We start from the raw sequence: 20,303 nt of genomic DNA on the forward strand, positions 1-20,303 counted from the left end.
GATCACACAGACCCAGCGCTAGAGCATGGGCGAACCACTGCCGGAAAATGGCACTCCAGATAATCAAACCGAACAAACAAATTCTATCAAGGATAATAGTCCGGACGACATAACGCCGGACAGGCACCCGGAGCAGGAGAATGCCCGTAAAAGGCTTGTTGCCACCGCGAGGAGTCTTAAAAAGCAGAAGCAAAGGCTTAGGGCTGGGCAAGACACACTCCAAATCAGATGGAGTAAAATACTCAACACAGCAGCGAGGTACGGCGACAATCGCCCCTCCAATAGCTACCAAAAGCGGAAGCTGCTACCCGAATTCGATGAGGAGGCCTCAAAACCTCCAAAACCAAACATCAAAGCAGCCACCCGGCCAGATAGACGACCCCTCTACCAACACGGGGCGGCATACAACGCCACTCACAACACAACACGCGACCCAGGCGAGGGCTCGCACCCAAAGGACGGCGCAACAAGATCCATCTATGGACCACGCAAGCGCACCCCAGCATACAATGCAATACAACAAACATCCGAACAACGCGGCACACCCAGCTACAGGGGTGCTGCACACCCCCTGTGTTTCACCGATGAGGTGCTGGACCATGAATTCCCAGAGGGATTCAAACCCATAAACATAGAGGCATACGACGGAACAACAGACCCGGGGGTCTGGATTGAGGACTACATCCTCCATATCCATATGGCTCGAGGAGATGATCTCCACGCCATCAAGTACTTACCCCTCAAGCTCAAAGGGCCAGCTCGTCACTGGCTTAAAGGCCTCCCCGAAAGCTCCATTGGAAGTTGGGAAGAGCTTGAAGACACCTTTCGGGCAAATTTTCAAGGGACTTATGTCCGACCTCCGGATGCGGACGATTTGAGTCATATAACTCAACAGCCCGGAGAGTTAGCCCGAAAGCTTTGGAACAGGTTTCTTACTAAAAAGAACCAGATTGTCGACTATCCGGACACCGAAGCCTTGGCAGCTTTTAAGCATAGAGTCCGTGATGAATGGCTCGCCAGACACCTCGGCCAAAATAAGCCGAGAACGATGGCCGCATTAACAAACCTCATGACCCGCTTTTGCGTGGGTGAGGATAGCTGGCTAGCCAGATGCAGCACCAGCGACCCCAGTACATTTGAAGTTAGAGATGGAAATGGGAAATCAAAGCGCAACAGCAATAACAAACGCCGGAATAAAGAAGACAGCACGAAGGGCACGACAGTAAACTCCGGATTCAAAAGCTCTCGGCCAGGTCAGCAAAAGCCGCCCTCTAAAGGCACCAGGGATGAATTGTCCAGCCTCAACAAAATTCTGGACCAAGTATGTCAGATCCATAGTACCCCTGGTAAACCTGCTAATCATACCCACAGAGATTGCTGGGTCTTCAAGCAGTCCGGCAAGCTCAACACCGTACACAAGGGGGAGGATACACCAAGTGAAGACGAGGAAGAGCCTCCCAAGCAAGACACTGGGGAACAAAAGAAATTTCCACCAGAAGTCAAAACAGTAAACGTGTTACACGTGATCAAGGGAAACAATGCGGCACTCCCAGAGAAATATACCCAAGTGCCTGTCACCGCGAAGTCCTGCCACTGGTCGTCTCAACTGATCACTTTCGACCATCGCGATTACTCAGCAAGTATCGCGTGCAAGATGCTCTGCCCTGGTATTAGACCCAGTAATTGGCGGATATCACTTCACACGAGTAATGATGGACGGTGGCAGCAATCTAAACCTAATATATCAGGATACAATCCGTGGGATGGGGTTAGACCCAACAAAAATTCGCCATAGCAATACTACCTTTAAAGGAGTAACGCCCGGCCGAGGGGCTCGCTGTACGGGCTCCCTATTACTACAAGTTATATTCGGCTCCCCCGATAACTTCCGTCGCGAGCATTTAACCTTCCACATCGCTCCGTTCCGAAGTGGCTATCAAGCATTGCTTGGACGCGAAGCTTTCGCTCGCTTTAATGCAATACCACACTACGCCTCCCTCACACTCAAAATGCCCGGTCCATGTGGCATCATTTCAGTCAACAGAAATATCAAGCGATCTCTGCGTGCCAAGAGAGTGCGGCTGCCTTGGCAGCCACACACTAAAGGCGCCCGGACCACCGAAAGCATCCAATAGGTCGTCAAGACCTCAGACACAACTAACCAAGTCCGGCGCCGCTATTTATACCGAATAAATGGTAACACCCCTATTTGTCAATGCAAGGGGCTCAACGCGCGCAGACAAGTGGCAATCTTTTCTCATCTTGAATTGTACATGGTTTCTTTAAAAACTATCTTTTTGCATGACAACTTTTTCACCTAAATTCCTCTCTTTTACAGACGATCATCGTGCTACACCCGTCCAGGATACGGCACAATGGAGACACAGGCGCAGACGTGCAGCAGGGACCCGCTCCAAGGATTCTTTTTAGATTAAGACCCTGCGTAAACCTTTTTTACTATCTCTTGTTGATACATATCCACCGTTGAGAAGGATGCTGACGTCTTGGCATGTGGCCACGCTAGAACAATGCACGTACCTGGACACAAGGGGCTTCTTATAAAGGCCATTATTCAGGCCCGGTTTATACCACAAAGACCGAATACCTTAGGGACTGTTCGGCGTCGCGAGTTTGGCCCTATATACATCAGCTCCGAATCATTGTCTTTGGTCAAATGTTGGGTTTTCCCGGCTCCTGTGTTTTGGTGCCTTATGTTCCGCTTTACCGGCTAAGGTAGCACCAGGAGAACTACTGCGATTGTGCCCCGGTTCATCCGGACGAGCACCCCAGTAGAGAAAGCCGAAAACTGACTGTCATGATATAGCGTGAGACTGGTCAACCACTCGATGACCTGTTGGAATGATAGAATTCCTCCGCCTTAATGAAGGGCCGCTTTCCGGCCAGGCATGTACGCACCCCGGGATCGGGAGAGTGCGGAGCCACCAGGGGCTATCTAGTAGCCCCACTGTCAAACTCCTATGGCTAAGTGAAAGTGCTAAAGCATTATAGTCCTTGCCTCGCTCGCTCCGCTATCACCTCCTTAATAGGACCAAGACGTTGGGTTAAGTGTGAACGCGTGTTTTTGCAAGCACCTCCGCATTATATGCGTGGGGGTTGAAGCCGACGGCTGCGATCTTTCAGGTTATACACATGTATACATAAACGGCCGCCCAGGAGGCATCATATTACTTTCAGGCAAAAGTATAAAAATAGCCTTATAAAACTTTATAAAAGCATTTTTGCTTACAATGAGATTACATATCACTCAAACATAATATTTTTTGAGCACTGGGTCTCTATCAAACGAGAACCCTCAAGAACTTCTTCAAAGTAGTGCTCAACCGCCATTCGACCTATCGCCGAATCCCGCGCTGCAACAGTGGTGGCATCCATCTCCTCCCAGCATGCTTTAACACGGGCAAAGGCCATCCGTGAGCCCTCTATGCACGCCGACCTCTTCATCGCATTGATGCTCAGCACCACGTCAAGGAACTATTGCACTAAGCTGAAATAGCTGTTCGGTTTCGGCCTTTCCGGCCATAGCTGATCCACAACAGACCTCATGGCGCGTCCGGACAACCTATTCAGTTCGGCCCATTCGGCTAATTGGTCAGTCAATGAAAGTGGATGCTCGGGAGAATGGAATTGTGTCCAAAACAGCTGGTCCACTTCATGGTCCGTTTGACCCTGGAAGTACTTGACCACATCGGCAGTGCTCGCCGCCAAGTCCATATACACATCCTCCGAACTCCACAGCCGATCCAGAGGGGCATACTATGGATCTCCGAACTTCCTCCTCAACATAAAGGATTTCCCAGCTACAATATCCCCGGCTTCCCGCAGCTCCTCCTTCTTTGCCCTCATAGCAGAGCGGAGGTCTTTTCTCGTCGCAGCAGCCTTCTCAAGGTCCGATGCCTTTGTCTGGTTTTCCTTTCCAAGAACCCGGCAACGGTCAGCGGCCACTTTTAATTCTATGGCCATCTTGGCCATCTTATCTCGGCTCTCGCCATGCGCGGCCTTCTCGGCTTGCAACTCTTCGGCCGCCTTCAAAGCAGCCGCATTACCCAACCTCGCTTGTTCCTTGGCTCGGGCAAGTTCTGCCCGCAAGGCTTCAACAGTGGCAGCTCCATCTGCAGTCACAACATATTAAAGATATTGGCATCATGCCGCTCTTCCTATGTGGCGTTTACTAGATAATGACACTTACCCTGTGCCTCGTCAAGCCTTTTGTTAACAAGCTCGATGTCGGTGTCTGCCGCATCTAACTGCCATTTTAAATAGGCAAATTCGCTAGTCCAGCTAGCCACCGGAGCTTCCATCACCTGCACATAGAGGCAGTATGATTATTACCTGGGAATACGATCCTCTGTTCGTCATTGTTTCCGACGACCACCAGAGTCTCAGGGGCTACTATCTACACAGGGCACACCTAGCATGTGCAGGACTATTATACATTATTTTACGTACCTCAAAGCCTGTCAGTAGACTCATAAAAGCTTTATGCAATCCGCTTTCGGCAGACAAGATTCTCTTCATCACCGTATTCATCAGCATACGGTGTTCATCTGAGATGGCCGCTCGCCCCACCAACTCCCCTAGAACATCCGATCGCGCACCAGACGGCGCCGGACTCCTTTGTCTGTTCTCTTCGGGAGCCGGACACTGGGAGCTTCGGGGGTCAATGGGATTATCTTTTGGCCTCACCGGATTCGGAGAGGCCCTCCGCGACGACACTTCGGGGTCGCCCGCTTCTGGAGCGGAGGAGTCCAGAGGAGGCGTTTCTCTCTCCATCATATCTGGAAGAAGATCCCCCGAAGATGAACTCATTTGAGAGGGGCTAAGGCCCGAACTGCAAAGATATATGCGGTGGTTATTTTCTCAGAAGAAAAAGATGGCATACCTGTACTATAGTATTTCGGGTCACTTACGACTCGCTGGAGGATTGATCCCCCCGCGGACTTAGTGCGGCAAAAGCACCCCCCGAGGTAGGACCCTCTATGGGAGACTTCTTCTCCCGTTTGGAAGCTTCGGCTTCCGAATCCCCGGGCGCAGTCCTTTTCCTCCTCCGGTCGTCTTCCTCCATGGAGACACTCGCTCCCTTGGTTAGAATAGGCAGAGTTGGGGGCCCGCGTCCGCCCGTATTATCCTCCCCGGTATCTTCCTTCAAGGGCTCCGAGCGGGGTGTGACCTGGAGCATCTTTTCCAGTACCGGATTTTCCAAACCCTCAGGGAGGGGGGCCGAACACCGAATCAACTTCGCCTTTGTTAGCCAGTCCTGGTCAAAAAGCAAACTCTCAGAGATAACTTCATAACAAATGAGAGATAGTATGTTCGGCCGGAAGATTCCGTACCTATTCGGCGACGCGGTTACTGCTTAGGCCCACGTCCTCGGTGATTTCCGGACACTCTACCTGAGGTCCGAAGAATGACTTGTACATCTCCTCGTGCGTTAGGCCAAGGAAATTTTGATTGACACGCGGTCCTTCGGGATTGAACTCCCACAAGCGACGGGGCCGGCGTTTGCAAGGCTGGACTTGACGAAGCAGCATAACTTGTATTACCGCAACCAAACTAAAATCTCCATTGAAGAGATCTCGAATGCGGCTTTGCAGAATAGGCACGTCCTTGGCCGGACCCCAGCTCAGTCCTCTGCTGATCCATGACATCAGTTGTGGTGGAGGGCCCGAGCGAAAAACAGGGGCGGCCACCCACTTGGCACTTCTAGGAGCCGTGATGTAGAACCACTCCTGTTGCCACAATTCAGATACCTTTGGAATGAAACCTTTGGGCCAGGGGCTCCTGTCATCTTGCGTATTGAGGCACCTCCACATGCTAGATGTTGCCCCTCGATCATCTTCGGCTTTACTTCAAAAGTTTTGAGCCACTGGCCAAAGTGAGGGGTAACCCGGAGGAAGGCCTCGCACACGACAATAAATGTCGTGATATGATGAAAGGAGTCCGGAGCTAGATCATGGAAATCAAGCCCGTAATAATACATCAAACCCCTAACGAAAGGATCCAAGGCAAGGCCTAGACCTCGGAGGAAGTGGGAGACGAACACGACGTTCTCGTTGGGTTCGGGGGAGGGGACGGCCTGCCCTTGGGCGGGCAACCGATGCGAAACCTCGGCGGTCAGATATCTGGCCTCCCTCAACTTTTTGATGTCTTCTTCCGTGACGGAGGAAGGCATCAATCGGCCTTGAAGGCTAGATCCGGACATGATTGAGGGTTCGGAGAACCTGACCTGAACCTGGGGTGTTTGAACTTGAGGTGGGGGAAGGATTCGATTGAGCACGGGAGGGAAAAAGTAAAAACCTTGTCCCTTTATAAAGAGGGTGAATATCAAGCGTCCTCTCAGTGGCCGTTTGGACTTGCCTATAGTCTAGGAGTCCTAGAACGGTTGGGTTACCCACGCCCGTATTGATTAGAATCCCGGAATAAGGGGACCGCCTCGCATAACACACTGAGATGGGACAGTAAAATTCGAATAAAGGCTTGGCCGTGGTGTGATGTCACACTATGGAATACGTCAGCAGATTAAATTTGTGTAAATATTATTCTCTCTATGGCAATATGTGGAAACTTATTTTGCAGAGCCGGACACTATCTTTGTGTTCGAAATCTTCTATGAAGTACTAGCAGAAGGAACCCGCCTTGCAATGCCGAAGACAATATGCGCGCCGGACTCGTCGTCATTGAAGCCTGGTTCAGGGGCTACTGAGGGAGTCCTGGATTAGGGGGTGTCCGGATGACCGGACTATACCTTCAGCCGGACTCCTGGACTATGAAGATACAAGATTGAAGACTTCGTCCCGTGTCCGGAAGGGACTTTCCTTGGCGTGGAAGGCAAGCTTGGCGATACGGATATGTAGATCTCCTACCATTGTAACCGACTCTATGTAACCCTAACCCTATCCGGTGTCTATGTAAACCGGAGGGTTTTAGTCCGTAGGACAACATATTCATAAACAATCATACCATAGGCTAGCTTCTAGGGTTTAGCCTCTCTGATCTCGTGGTAGATCTACTCTTGTAATACCCATATCATCAATATTAATCAAGCAGGACGTAGGGTTTTACCTCCACCGAGAGGGCCCGAACCTGGGTAAAACTTCGTGTCCCTTGCCTCCTGTTACCATCCGGCCTAGACGCACAGTTCGGGACCCCCTACCCAAGATCCGCCAGTTTTGACACCGACAATAGTTCCAATTGGTAGGCAACTTCTCCTCGTCTGGCAAGAATGCGAAAGGGTCCGATGTAACGAGTAGCCAATTTGCCTTTGATACCGAAACGATGGGTTCCCTTTAACGGAGTAACCCGAAGGTAAGCCTTCTCGCCGACTTCATAAGTCATGAGCTTATGTTTACGATCATATTGGCTCTTTTGACGAGTTTGGGCTGTTTTCAATTTCTCACGAATAACACGAACCTGCTCTTCTGCTTCCTGAATCATATCCGGGCCAAAGAGTTGTCTTTCCCCGGTTTCTGACCAGTTAAGAGGCGTTCGACATTTTCCTCCATAGAGAACTTCGAAAGGAGCTTTGCCCAAGCTAGCTTGATAACTATTGTTATAAGCAAACTCCGTGAATGGAAGGCATTTCTCCCAACCCATTCCGAATGAGATGACAGAAGCTCGGAGCATATCTTCCAGAATTTGATTGACTCGCTCTACTTGACCACTTGATTGAGGATGGAAGACGGTGCTAAAAGAGAGACGAGTTCCCATAGCATTTTGGAAACTTTCCCAAAATCGAGAGGTGAAGAGACTTCCACGGTCTGAGTTAATTTCCAATGGGACACCATGAAGAGACACTATTCGGGAGATGTATAAATCAGCTAGCTGGCTAGCGGTGATACTCTCATGAACAGGTAGGAAATGGGCTACTTTGGAAAGACGGTCGATCACGAGGAAGATGGCATTATTCCCTCTCTTGGTCCTGGGAAACCCAGTAATGAAATCCATACTGATTTTATCCCATTTCCACTCAGGAATAGCCAAAGGTTGAAGGGTGCCAGCAGGCCGTTGATGCTCTGCTTTAACACGACGACAAACGTCGCAGTTAGAAATGTATTGAGCGATTTCTCTCTTCATCCTAGTCCACCAAAACCTCTGGCGTAGGTCTTGATACATTTTATTACTACCGGGATGAATGGTGAGAGGGGAGTCATGAGCTTCCTTAAGAATCAACTGGCGTAAATGTTGTTTCTTGGGGACCACCAAGCGGTTCTCGAAGAAGACAACACCTTGCTCATCCATGGAAAAACATTTAGCAACTCCGCTAGCTATGTTTTCCTTAATCCGGGATATGCCCTTATAATACCGCTGGGCGGTTATGATCTGATCCAAAAGGTTAGGCTTCGCCACCAGGGTGGATAGAAATCCTCGAGGAACAATGTGAAGATTGAGCTTACGAAATTCCTCGTGCAGAAGTGGTTGACTTTGTTGTAACATCAGGTTGTTACAATAAGATTTACGACTTAGCGCATCAGCCATAACATTGGCTTTGCCCGGGGTGTAAGTTATTCCTAAGTCATAATCCGAGATCAACTCGACCCAACGTCTTTGCCTGAGATTCAAATCCGGTTGGGTGAAGATATATTTCAAACTTTGGTGATCGGTGAAGATCTCGCAACGATTACCGAGGAGGTAATGTCGCCAAGTTTTGAGTGCATGGACTACGGCTGCAAGCTCTAAATCTTGTGTGGGATAGTTTTCCTCATGTGGGTGTAATTGCCGTGAAGCATAGGCAATTACCTGACGATCTTGCATGAGTATGCAACCTAGCCCTTTTCGGGAGGTGTCGCAATAGATAATAAAGTCCTTGGAGAAATCTGGTGGTACCAGTACGGGAGCAGATGTCAGGCGTCTTTTCAATTCCTGAAAGCTGAACTCACACTGTGGGGTCCACTCGAACTTTTTATCTTTCTTGAGGAGTTCAGTTAGGGGTTTAGCAACGTTGGAGAAATTCTCGACGAAGCAGCGGCAATAGCTCGCTAAGCCAAGGAAGCTCCGAACTTGCTTGACCGTCTCAGGTGGAGTCCAATCAAGGACAGCTTGAACTCGCTCGGGATTGACAACAATACTCTTACCAGAGATTACATGACCTAGATAGGTCACTTCTGGCATCCAGAATTCACACTTGGAGAATTGGGCATAAAGGCGATGCTCTCAAAGTTTCGTCAATACCAGCCTTAGATGTTCGGCATGCTCCTCTTCATTCTTGGAGTAGATGAGTATGTCATCACGGTAAACTACGACGAATTTATCCAAATACTCCATGAAGACCGAGTTCATTAACCGTGAGAAGGTGGCTGGGGCATTGGTTAAACCGAAAGACATAACGATGTACTCGTATTAGCCATAACGAGTAACAAAGGCCGTTTTGGGAATGTCCCCGTTTCTGATTTTGATTTGATGGTAGCCCAACCTCAAATCCATCTTGGAAAAGACTGAGGATCAAGCGAGCTGATCATACAGATCGTTGATCCTGGGAAGCGGATACTTGTTCTTGATCGTGACCAAGTTGACAGGTCGGTAATCTACAACCATTCGATCCGTTCCATCCTTCTTTTTAGCGAAGAGGACGGGGCAAGCCCAAGGAGAGGAACTAGGACGGATGAAACCCTTTTTCAAGGACTCATTGAGTTGGTTCTTAAGCTCTGCTAGTTCTAAGGGTGCCATCTTATAGGGTCTTCTAGAAATTGGAATGGTTCCTGGGACAAGGTCTATCACGAACTTGACATACCTGTCAGGTGGAACACCCGGTAGTTCTCCTGGAAAGACATCCGGAAAGTCTCGGACTACCGGAATATCCTCAAGGTCTGGAAGGGGGTTGGCATTTAGGGAGTAAAGCTGGCGCTTGGCCACTCGAGTTAAGACATTGACTGTCTTTCCCGATGGATGAGTAAGTTGAACAGTTCTAGTGGCACAATCAATCTTAGCATAATGAGCCGACATCCAGTCCATACCCAAAATGATGTTTATGTCCGAGGACTTGAGAGCTATTAAGGATGCAAGGAAGACAAGTCTATCAACAAGAATTTCGTTCCCATGGCTTACTCTAGAGGTTTGCCATTTGGAACCCGGAGTTTGAATTACCATGGAAGTGGGCATGTCACAGAATGCCGTGTTATGCATTCGAGCATAGTTCTCGGATATGAATGAATGAGATGCTCCAGTATCGAAAAGAACAGATGCCGGATGTCAATTAACAAGGAGCGTACCAAGGACGAAGTTAGGATCCTCATGAGCCTCCTCGGCTGAGACATAGTTGTCATGGCCATGTGCAGTGGTGACCGGCTTGGCGTAGAATGTCTTTTCCGCTGGCTTGCCACGACCAACGAACTTTCCAGACTGATTGGGGTTGTTGTTCTGGGGACACTCTCGGCTATAGTGACCCGGCTCTCCACACTTGAAACACGTCACAACATTGGGACGTGGAGCAGCATTAGCAGCGGGGCCACCATAGGGCTTGGGCGGTGCAAACTACTGGTTGGAACCTGGGTGGCAGTGTCGTTCTTGGAATCCACACCCGGCGCTTCTGAGATCCAGAGCCGGATGAAGAGCCAAAATCACGAGAGTGCTTACGTGAAGCATCATAATCAGACTGGCCTGTCTCAGCACTGATGGCTTTGTTGACCAACTTTTGAAAGGAGGTGCACTCGTGCAGATGAAGATCGCGGTGAAGCTCAGGGCTAAGTCCCTTACGGAACCTTGCCTGCTTCTTAGCATCGGTAGATACTTCTTCAGGAGAATATCGTGCCAGATTCCCAAATTCACTGCTATATGCATCCACAGTCAGTCTTCCTTGGGTGAAATTGCTGAACTCCTCCCTCTTGCGATCCATGAGACCTTCCGGAATGTGATGCTCACGAAAAGCCTCACTGAATTCAGCCCAAGTAGTGATTTGGCCGACCGGGCGCATAGCTTCAAAGTTTTCCCACCAAAGGCTAGCAGGGCCTTCGAGGTGATAGGCAGCATAAGTAACCTTGTCAGCTTCGGCTACGTTGGCAGAACGTAGCTTGTGGGTGATGTTGCGAAGCCAGTCATTTGCGTCGAGGGGCTCGACGGAATGGTTAAACTTTGGTGGGTACAGCTTGATAAAGTCATTGATTGACACCAAGTCATTTAGCTGATGGCGTGCAGTGTTCTGCTCAATCCGCTCCAGCAAGCGGTTAGTCTCACGCTTGTTTCTTTCCACCTCCAGCATCACTTCGGCCAGAGAAGGTGGGTGAGGCAGATTTTTCACCCCTAGCTGCACTGGCTTCCCCCTGCTCCGGGGCAGCAGGGTTGCTGTGGGTGTTGACCATCCTAGGAGAAAACAAGACAACGGTTTAGATCAGGATGGCACAAACTTAGCAAGGAAGTGTAGAATGTAATGGATAACACGAAATGCAGAGATGTTCATTGCATGACATGGTAATATAGAAACTGCCATATATATACCATTGGCCATACACACCGTACATAGCATAGTACAAGCCCAGGCTAGAGTACAACTATGGTGAAAGACATTACATCTCATCGGAGGCATTCCAAGCTCCTATTATTTTTCCTACACCTCCGGAGCGTGATACACACCAAGCCATATCCCACGGTCACGCAGGACTGTGGAGAATACAACTACTACAATACTAGTGAGACTACTACTAGCTCAGACGGCTCCGTAGTAATCCTCATAGAAGTCGCCACCAAAACCTGGAAGTGGAACATGATCATCTGGGAACAAACGGTCCTGCGGAACCTGCGGACCAAAGGGACTCGGGTGTGGCCTTGGTCCCACAGGTGGTGGCAGACGGGGACCACGAGGAGGGGTGATGCCTCCCACATCGTGCCACTCCATACAATCTGGCAATCCAGATCGTACAGGGTATAGATCCCTCAGATCCATGTGTCCTGCCTGTATCGCCGGTGCAAACCGAGTCAAAGTGGCCTAGTGATCAGCACGAGAGTTAAAAAGCTCCATACTCAAGGCCCGATTTTCGCGGTCCTTATCCTCGAGCATCTCGGCAGTGGTGCGGAGTAGTGAATCCTCATGTGTGGGGTTAGCATAGATAGCCTGGAGATACCCTTGCGCTCCCGGAAGTGAAGCTGGCATATAACGGAAGTCGATGTTCCGGAGCAGGCCAGTCTGGACTCGCATGATGGTCATCATGGAATAGGCAGCATCCTGCATAGCCATCTCAACAGTAACCCTGAGTCCATAGGAACAGTGAAGGGGCTCAGTGGCTCCAGGATAAGAGGGATATATCCTGACGGTACAGAGGTATTGGCTCTAGTTGAAATCTCGAAATTGCTCTTCGACAGTGTATTCGGGATACCAATGGTAAACCGTCTCAGTCATTACCCGGACTAACATAACAGTGTGACCGGGCACATCAAGGCACCGGGTCAGGCGAACCACTTGGTTTTGAGCACGAGTGGTCATCTGAAAGCACAACCACAATGCAAAGGCATTAGAATTTCTAGGGAAAATTGGACAGCATAACAGCTGTAAATGCTCAGAAAAGGATTTGAGACATCCACAACAGTTTGCAATACCACTCAAAAACATCATATCAAGGTTCTGATTCAACTGGCAACATACTAAAAGTAGTAGAAACTGTACTGATGCTTGTAACAACAATCCTATAAGCTACTATGGATTAGTAACACGTGAACCTGATAGAAGAAGAGAGCCTAGTCCTTAACCCACGTTGAATGAGAAGAGAATGACTCAGATCAGAGGGCATAAGGTAAAGGAGTAAAAGAGCCTTACGTTCCCTCCCACAATCAATTCCCCTACATATAGCTAAAGCATTTCTAGACTCGACATCGACTAGTTTGGCTCAACAAACCTACAGGCAGTCCGGCTCTGATACCAACGCTGTCAGGACCCCGATTCCATATCACATCGATCTAGCCGGTAACACCTCATATCACATTGCGGCCTCAAGCACGGTATTCCCACGGGCGCCGCCTTACCATGGCCTGGGATCGTTTGCGCCTTTTGGCTCACGTATATGATAGTGTCGCTAGCATCCATATGACAGAGAACCTGGGCCGACATGGCTAGTCATGAACCCAAAGCGGCGCAGACATATGGAGACAGGCATCCATGAATCACATCAAGCATGTCGGTCATCAGCGAGTGAATCCGGGCTGTAGCACTGGGCTAACAGGACTCCAGGGAACCCGGGCTGTAGCAGGCTAGGCAGGACTCCGGATGTCACCGTGTGACATTTCCCTGAAGGGACAGGCATAGGAACGATGTGAAACACATGCCGGCTAGTCAAGTGTCCTAAGCAGTAGTGCTGGGCTAGCAGGACTCCGGTGAACCGGGCTGTAGCGGACTACTATGGCTCGAGGAACACTAGACTACATTTCCCCATAAGAAAGGCTGCCAAGGATAAACAACTAGATTGTCGGATCCCACTCATACCAAGCATTTCAATCATACACACAATATGCCTGATATGAGTACATACAACATGGCATCACAACAAAAATCTACAACTCAAGTACTTTATTTAAAGGCTCCAGAGAGCCATACATAACATGTTCATACAGTTAGGGGTCACATGACCCGACACTCAAGTCATACAAATATACAAGCACATGCGGAAGCAAATAGTCTGTGTACAGACACTAGAAAGCAAAAGGCTTCTCGAAGCCTGTCTATCTACATAGGGCCCTCCATGGCCGGGATCACCACCTGGGTGGCTAGTCACTCGTCGACATCGAGGTCTACATAAAACCCATCGGAGGGGGCGGTGTTGTTGTCTGAAAACAGTATTTAAGCAAACATGAGTACAAAGGTACTCAGCAAGTCTTACATCAGAACCTACTATACATGCTTGTTCTCATGAAGGTGGTGGAGTTATTGCAGCAAGCCAGCTTTGACTCTTGGCTAAGCTATCCTACGAGACTCCACTAGTAAAACAGTTTTCGCACACGAGTCCACTAATTACCAACACAATACTCCACCGGGGAACCTCCCTCGTCATCCTACGAGAGGGCCATCCTTGGTACTCACACTTATCTTGAGTCTTTTAGTAGTATCCATTAACTTGTCTATGAACTGTATAGGTAACCAAGTAGTCCTTTACCACGGACGCGGCTATTCGAATAGTTTTATACCCTGCAGGGGTGTACTTCTTCATACACGCTTTCACCACTTACCGCCGTTTACTCGACATGTACTCAGCAACCTTCAAGCGGAAGCCCAACGAGGGTGTCGGGCACGGCCGACCTAAACACTCAAGCCTCTAGTCTAGGTTTATCGTCTATTCAGGTTCCATCCGCAGGGAGTCCGGCCGAGGTTTCCACATACGGCCCCGAACGATGTGAACAGGGTTCCCGAGAGACCAAATGGGTGACTCGGTACACCTTGCCACGGTGTATCTACCGCAACATAGCCCACCCCTAGGGTCAGCGCTACGCACGGCTGCCAACACATAACCTACAAACACCAGAAACTATTTGCAACTCTTGGACAGAGTACTAGGGTGATTAAGAAGCCGACAGGGTCAATTAAGGATCCCAATGCATGGTAGTAGCTGATTCTTAAAATCACACATACAGATCTCAGTTCTTAGGGACGGCCTCAATGAAACAACCCACCATGTACTCCTACATGGCCTCTCATCGATACCTTTACCAAATCATGTTCAACACATCCCTTGCATTACCGACATAATCATTTCACTCTAGCCCATCACCCAGATGAACCAGACCTGACACAACTCTAAGCATAGCAGGCATAGCAAGGTAGGAAACACAAACGTGGCTCAATCAACTCCTACCCATGCTAGTGGGTTTCATCTAGTTACTGTGGCAATGACAGGTCATGCAGAGGATAAGGGTTCAACTACCGTAGCACACAGCAGTTTGAATCGCGTTGTCTTAATGCAGTAAACAAGAGCAGAAGCGAGAACATGGGTTTGTATCGGAATGATCAATGGGTTGCTTGCCTGTTTTAGTGGTAGTAGGGTACTGCCCTTCAGACGGATACTCGAGGTTATCCTCAGAGGCAGAACCTACCACGAAAGACACACCGAACATGATCAACACATGACAATATGCAACAATATGATGCATGCTATGACATGGCAAAATGAAAGTGTCTTGGCCTAATGCAAGCTAAAACAGAAAGGAATGAGCTCATTTGAATCAAAGATTCAAATGTTACCTCATTTATCATGGCCTTATTAGTGCATTATCTTATTCTGGTTAAACAGTAAGGTTAACTTGTTTTGTCATGCATGAAACCATTACATATGGATAGATTGAATTTATATGATCATTTTTCATATATAAATTGTTGGATTTGGAGCTGTGGTTGATTTTCTATGATTTTTAGAAGATTTGGCTATTTTCTGGATTTTCCTATATAAGAATAATTCCAGTAATTTAATTAATGCGTCAGCATGACATCGGTGTGACGTCAGCGGGTCAACTGGGTCGGCCAGGTCAAACCTGACTGGTGGGCCCTATCTGTCAGTGTCTCAGCTAAATAACAGAATTATGTTAGTGCTAATTAACTGTTACTGGGGCCTGTGCCCACATGTCAGTGACTAAACTAATTAAAATTAGTTAAAACTAATCCTAAACTAATTAGTAGGCCGGCCCCACCTGTCATAGACTCAGGGCGGAAGTCAACCTGGGCCCACACGGGGTCAAACAGAGTCAAACTCGCCGGCGTTTAGCCACCGGCGAGGCCAGACGCGGCGGAGGGCTTGGGTTTTGCACTCCGGCGACCAAAAAGACGGCGGAGACCATCTACGTGTCGCGGGGAGTGAGCCGCGTCGAGTGGTGGCAGTAGGTGGAGCTGGGGTGGCCGGAGACGAAGGCGGCGAACACGTCCGCGGCGGCCGGAGTTCGGGCGAGGTTGAACTAGTCGCTAGCAGGCAGGGCGAGGGGCGTGCGGAGGTGCTACGGGCTCCTGCGAGTGCGTTGAAGATGAAGGCGTGCTCGGTTGCGACCCAACGTGGTTGTGGCCACGACGGCGACGTGCGGTGGAGGCGGTGAGCTTTGGCTACGATGGCCATGGTGGTTAGAGGGCGCGGACGAGCGCGGGGAGAGGGGGAAACGGGTTAGTAGCTCACTGCGGTTGCAGGGGAGCGAACGGCGAGCTCGGGGGAGAGCTAGAGCGAGCGGGGCGGCGAGGGGGATCTCCGGCGACCGAGGTTGAAGACAAGCCCGGTGCAGCGTCTCCGGGGCGAGCGAGCGCTCGGGGATGGGTCGAGGCGAAGCAGCGGATGATGGCGGAGCTTCTTGGCATGGCGAGGCAGCGAGTGGACGGCGGTGGCTGCGGTGGAGCTTGTCGGCGGCGACGGCTGCGCTCGGCAGTGAATGGGGAGTGAGCCAGAGATGGGGAGAGGCCACGGGGAGACTGGGGAGAAAGAGAGGGGGACGTGGGGGAGTGCGTGGCACTCGTAGGCGCGTCCGGGGCATCGGCGGAAGCAGGAGGTGGACGGCGTGTGGCCGCGGGCGCCGGCCACGCGCTTCTCGTCCTCCTGGCGAGAGGAGGAGGATGACTGGCAGGGGCCAGTGGACTGGGCCGAGCCGGTGGGCCAAGTGGGCTGCGCCAGGTAAGTCCCTGTTCTCTCTCTGTTTTTATGTTTTTTAATTTATTCTATTATTTCTGTAACTTCAGGGCTTTATTAAAAATGCCAGGGCATGTCCAAAAATCATAAAATTAATCATGGCCACTGCTTAGAATATATCCAACAACAAACATTTTAGTTTATGATTATTTGAGCATTTAAAATATTTTATAGCATTTAAATGCCCAAATGCAAATACTATAAGAATTAATCCAATGACCTTATGATGTCCTAGAAAAATGTGCACCATTTTTGTCAAGGGTTTTAACCCAAAACAAAAAGGGTGGGCTTTTTAGAAGGGCATTTCAGGTTCATTGAAAAAGTTTTTAGTAAACCCTAGTTGTTCCCGGGGGGTGCTGGGGGTTCTGTCATCCCCATTTCAAATTTAAGAGAAATTTAAATATGATGTACACTCTAGTGCTTGAACTAGCTAGGGTGTGACACCTATTCACCCCCCTCTAGTCGATAACTAGCACTTTCAATTGGTATCAGAGCATGGTGCTCCCTTGTTTTGTGTGATTCGGTTTAACCACCTGGAGTCTTAGCTATGTCGACTGCAAGGACAATCAAGGTCTCTGCTGCGTGCCCCATTTTCAATGGTCATGATTATCTCGGTGGAAGGATGTGATGAGGAAGCGCCTTCTAGCTACGGATAGTGAGCTTTGGACCGTCACGGAGATAGGTCTCACCGATTTATGCAAGATGGCACATGCTGATGATATTCAGAAGTACAACCTTCTGGATACAAAGGCGCAAGCTATTATATGCTCCTGTTTGTCAAGAGACGAGTTCAGGCGCGTCATGCATCTACGCAATGCAAAGCTTATACGGTACCAGATCTCTAACGTCTATGAAGGTCGTCGAACATGTCACGACCCATGGTTCCTTGAATTCAATGAGTCTCTCAAAATGATGGCTCCCGAACCCGAGCCATCTTCTCCCACCTACTGCTTCATGGCACGAGGTGCTCAGGTAAACTCACGCGATGCTTACTTTCAAACCTCAAGTGAAGATGACTCTGAATGTGAATCTAAACCTAGCTACAAAACACTTGCTAAAATTGCAACAGAACAACAAAATGCTATGGAACATATTCAAAAGTTGCTAGACAAAAGTGATGACCCGTTCAATGCAGAAATGACTCGAACTCAGTCCTTAATTGAAGACATTAAAAGTCTTCATGTTAAGTAAGAGGATCTTGAAAGTTGTCATGAAACACTCTTAACTACTCATGAAAAGCTCTTCTATGATTATCTTCAAAGGAACCAAGAGCTTGAGAACTTGAGATCTGCTCATGAAGATCTTCAAAAGGAGAATGAGTCACTCCACGCTCAACAGATCAGTTCCGCTCAGGAAGACTTTGAGCCACCATGTTTAAAATGTATTGAGTGTGATAATGTTGCTTCTGTTGCTGGATATTCTACTGCTACTACTGTTGCTATGTCTTCAACTGCTAATGTGGAGACTAACCCCTCTTCTGAGGATACCACTAATATTTCTGATGAGAATGCCTGGTTGAAGACATTACTTGAAACAGGGATGTACAAAAGCCTCAAAGGGCATCAGACACTACGTGATTTCCTCAAGAAACAGATTCTGAACCGAAACCCTAGGAAAGATGGTGTTGTGTTCGAGAGGATGAATGTTGATGGTTCCTACTGGAAGCCTGAGCAGTACCCCAAAAATACATGGGTTGCTGCAAAGGGACCTTCAGTGGATCTATCTACCTTATCTGGCTTCACTTGTGCTAACACTATTATCATTGATGATTCCTTTGATGCAAACTATAAACTGTTTAAGAATCAGAATGATGAAGTGTTTGCCAGGTATATTGGTACTAACTGTAGGAATGGACCCCTTTGAAGAAGATCTGGGTGCCCAAGAGTTGTCTTGAAAATCTTCAGGTGAATGTCATCATGACACCACCTGGGAAGAAGACAAACCCCAGACCAAAGGCTTCATATGGTCCAAAGGATTCAAACAGACAGAGGAGTCACCACAGTCAACCTAGCTCCAATGCTTTGCAGGGAAACCATACTCAGACTTATGAATATGAGCGTGTTTCGCCAAACCGCTATGTTTATAAGACCAAGAAATATTCCGCATATTCTTATAAGTATTATTCTCCTCTTGCAAGGTTATTTGCTAGGGCTCCAAAGCCAAAGTTCTCAGATGCTATGCTTAGACTCATTGCTTCTAAGCCACCCCTAAAGATGTGGGTCGTTAAGAAAAATTAACTCTTTTTTGCAGGGAAAGGTCCCTAGCCGAAAATCAAAGGCGTCTGATGCTTATGCTGGGGACCTAAAACATCTTGTGGGGTGCAAGATAAAATGCCCAAATGGTCTTACTATGTATTTTGTTCCTGGATTCCTTGACAATGATCCCATCTGCCCCAACCAGGATCTGAACTTTGATAATATGCTTCTTCGTCAAATGTTTATGCTTCACATTTCCCTTTGTGAAGCCTATCCCCCTAACTGCACTGTAGGGTACGATACCAAAGGATTTTGAGTGGATTATGGACAGGGGATGCACTAACCACATGACTGGTGATCGAAGTCTTCTCATGGACTCAACCTTACGTCCATCTGACAAGAGTCACATCCCATTTGCTGACACTGGTAAAAGCAAGGTATTGGGTCTAGGTAGAGTTGCAATCTCAAAGGGTCGGCACATGGATAAAGTGATTCTTGTTGAATCCCTTGGTTTCAACTTAATGTCTGTCTCAATGCTTTCTGATCTGAATATGGTAGTGATATTTGGAAAATATCGTTGTCTTGTGCTTATGGAATATGACAAATCACTAGTCTTTGAAGGGTACCAAAAAGATGATCTATACATGGTAGATTTCTCAGCAGGACCATAGTTGGCCGTATGTCTTCTAGAAAAAGCTTCGGAGTGCTGGCTCTGGCATCTTAGGCTAGGGCATGCTAGCATGAGGAACTTATACACTCTTGCGAAGAAGAAGCTTGTCGTAGGCATCGAGGGCGTCAAGTTCAAGAAAGATCATCTATGTGGTGCCTGCGAAGCTGGAAAGATGACTAGGGCCAAGCATCCCTCGAAGACAATCATGACTACATCACGTCCCTCCGAGCTGCTTCACATGGACTTATTCGGCCCTACTCACTACTCTACTCTTACTACCACTACTTGCCTCTATAGTTTTTTCATTGTTGATGATTACTCGAGATATACATGGGTACATATAATCCTCTACAAGAATGAAGTGTAGGATGTCTTCAGGCGATTCGCCAATCATGTCATGACGAACTATGGCATTAAGATCAAGCACATCAGAAGTGACAATGTCACAGCGTTCAAGAACACTAGCCTCGACACTTATCTTGATACATTGGGCATCACTCATGAGTTCTTAGCTCCATACACACCTCAGCAGAATGGCATCATGGAGCGCAAGAATAGAACCCTCATTGAGATGGCTCGGACGATGCTTGATGAGTAGTACAAGACTCCAAGGAAGTTCTGGCCTGAAGCCATTGATACTGCATGCCACATCATCAACCATGTTTATCTCCACAAGCTTCTAAAGACAACATCATATGAGCTATTAACTGGTAAGAAGCCAAACATAAGCTACTTCAGAGTATTTGGTGCTAGGTGCTGGATCAAGGATCCACATCACACTTCCAAATTTGCACCGAAAGCACATGAAGTTTTTATGCTTGGTTACGGAAAGGATTCGCACTCCTACAGAGT

Source organism: Triticum urartu, chromosome 3A (genome assembly GCF_056163025.1).
Source record: "Triticum urartu cultivar PI428250 chromosome 3A, HENAU_Tu73, whole genome shotgun sequence".
Classification (NCBI taxonomy): Eukaryota; Viridiplantae; Streptophyta; class Magnoliopsida; order Poales; family Poaceae; genus Triticum; species Triticum urartu.